Source organism: Octopus bimaculoides, chromosome 26 (assembly GCF_001194135.2).
Source record: "Octopus bimaculoides isolate UCB-OBI-ISO-001 chromosome 26, ASM119413v2, whole genome shotgun sequence".
Classification (NCBI taxonomy): domain Eukaryota; kingdom Metazoa; phylum Mollusca; class Cephalopoda; order Octopoda; family Octopodidae; genus Octopus; species Octopus bimaculoides.
The window spans coordinates 7,003,180-7,005,825 of record NC_069006.1 but is presented as its reverse complement, the minus strand read 5'-3'; the positions used below and the strand labels follow the sequence as shown (position 1 = coordinate 7,005,825).

Genomic DNA, 2,646 nt, shown 5'->3' with positions numbered 1-2,646 from the left:
TTTATTTATTTGTTGTGCTTTTTCTTTATTTCTTTTATCATTTTATCTTTTACGTGTTTCAGTCAGTGGACTGTGGCCATGCTGGGGCACCGCCTTGAAGGGGTTTACTCGAACAAATCGACCCTAGAGCTTATTTTTTAAAGCCTGGTGCTCATTCTACCGATCTCTTGCCGAACCGTTAAGTTACAAGGACGCAAACAAACCAGCCTTGATTGTCAAACAGTGGTGCGGACGGACACACAGACACGATGGGCTTCTTTCCTCTCACAAGTATTTGTCGGCCTAAGGCTATAGTAGGATACACTTTGCTCAAGGTGCTGAGCAGTGGGACTGAAACCACTATCACGTAGTTTGGAAGTGAACTTATTTATTTATTTAAAGTTTTTCAGGGTTATTCAGTGCGACTTAGAAATTGGAAAACGAAACATTTGTCTCTGTGAAGTGTTTAAAACTAGTGGACCTTGTGTGAAAACTATTTAACTGATTCTTAGGTCTTAACGAAGAAATCTGTTGTTTATCCTTCATGGAACAGATCTCTGATCAAAGACGAACCAGTCTCGTTCATCTCATAGACTGTTTTACATAATAGTACTCAGCTATATACCCCACTTCCACTTTAAACCAAGAAATCAATATATATGTGTGTGTGTGTGTGTGTGTGTGTGTGTGTGTGCGTGCGTGCGCGCATGGCTGAGTGGTTAAAACGTCGGGCTCCCAATCATAGGGTGGTGCGTTCGAATCCCGGACCGGGCTGTGTTGTGTTCTTGAGCAAGACACTTTATTTCACGTTGCTCCAGTTCACTCAACTGTAGAAATGAGTTGCGACGTCACTGGTGCCAAGCTGTATCGGACCCTTTGCCTTTCCCTTGGATAACATCAGTGGCGTGGAGAGGGGAGGCTGGTATGCATGGGCGACTGCTGGTCTTCCATAAAACAACCTTGCCTGGGCTTGTGCCTCCTCGGAGAACTTTCTAGGTACAATCCCATGGCCATTTATGACCGAAAGAGGTCTTTACTCATATATGTGTGTGTGCGTGTGCAGGTGCAACACGGTCTTTCTGGACACCATTAGTCCGGAACCTCTTATTATCTACACTAATGTACAGGTACGAGTATTTCGTTTAATTATGTAAGTAAATTTAATATTTGCTTAATTTAGAATGTATTAGCCAAAGTAGCCCATTCCTTGTTCGGAAGATTCGGTAATCTGGAAACTCTTTGGAACTAAAACATCAGGAAAATTGATTTTGTGCTTCTCTTTGAAGATTTCATGCAATGAGAGTTTCTCTCACTGAAACGAAATTTGTTTCCTGTTTCAGTTTCCAGTTTTTATTTTATTTTATTTTATTCAGTTCACTAAGTTAAACTGACACCTATCGAGTGTTTTCGCAAGAGCAGATAACTACCACTGTTCTATCAACCGGTGTCATAGTTACCGAAGGTGCTTTTTCTGTGAGGAATCTTTAAATTCTACATCTTATGTTTTCCAGTTATTCGTTCACTGTTCTGATCTTTAAAAAAATAGACATTTTAAATTTCTTGTTATGCTCATGTAATGCTGTAATTATATATATGTATATATATTTTCTTACAATATTGTTTTCGTTTTTCTTACAATCGTTTTAATTTCCCAGTCATTTTCTGATTACTAAACAATGGCTGACTGACATAGTTCGACATAATTTTTTATCTAAATTTAGTTTCGTAAATCTCTAGTGGCGGGGTTCAGTGGGCGTCAGTCCTCATTGAGCACATTTGAGATCAAAGTCATATCAACCATGACCACGTCGTCTTAGAGCTACTTTTAGGACCACATTATTATGCAACGTGTCCTTTCCATATTTAAGGCGGTAAGGTGAGATTTGGTTGCTATTTCTAGCAGATTGAGCGACCACATAGTGCCATCGTTGGGTGATCTTTTGACTATAACGTACTACTTTCACTTTCTCTCTCACATTGTAGCTGGTGTTAGTTTGACACCTGCAGAAGTGTTTACGTTTTGCTTGAATCAGCTTGTTTGTCATAAGGGCTATTTGGCAGGTTTAATTAAGATTTATAACTTGTATTTTAGTTGTTGTTTTTTCTTTTGTATTCTTTCCTTTTTTTGTTGAAGAATTATTTTCCTGTGCGTTACCATTGTTCATGTTTGTGGTGTTACGCAAGAACTAATTAGAAAAGAAAAGGAAAAATCGCAGAAATTTAACAATAACCAGAACATGACAACAAATAATTCTTAATTGCTATCCCAAATATTCTGTATGACAAACAACATGGCTGTAACATCATCATCATCATTTAACGTCTGTTGTCCATGCTGGCATGGGTTGGACGGCTTGACCAGGGCTGGTAAGCTGGAAGGCTACACCAGACCCCAGTCTGATTTGGCATGGGTTTCTACAGCTGGATACTCTGCCTAATACCAACCACTTTGTGAGTGTAATGGGTGCTTTTACATGCCATTGTCACAGGTGCCATTTATGTGATGCTGGTATCTGCCATGACTTCGATTTTGCTCGACTTGATGGGTCTTCTTCTCAAGCACAACATAATGCCAAAGGTCTCGGCCATTGTCTCCGTGAAGTCCAACACTTGAAAGGAACTCAACCACTTTGCCTTCATGAGTCCCAACATTCAAAAGGAACTCAG

General features: G+C 39.7%; 1 protein-coding gene across 5 annotated transcripts in view; it reads left to right on the top strand.

Moving 5' to 3' along the window:
* The window catches only part of LOC106879709 (ciliogenesis and planar polarity effector 2), a 10,631-nt gene that overhangs the window by 1,467 nt on the left and 6,518 nt on the right, over positions 1 to 2,646 (top strand). Inside the window, exon 1 of one of the 5 annotated variants that reach the window (XM_052977007.1) lies at positions 1,366 to 1,452. The exons of 1 other annotated variant lie outside the window; for it this stretch is intronic. The gene's annotated coding sequence lies outside the window, so the exon portion shown is untranslated. Of the gene's footprint in view, positions 1 to 1,365; positions 1,453 to 1,486; positions 1,575 to 1,676; positions 1,856 to 2,646 lie in introns of those variants that run through there. 3 more of the 5 variants (XM_052977010.1, XM_052977011.1, XM_052977009.1) reach the window with 3 other exon arrangements.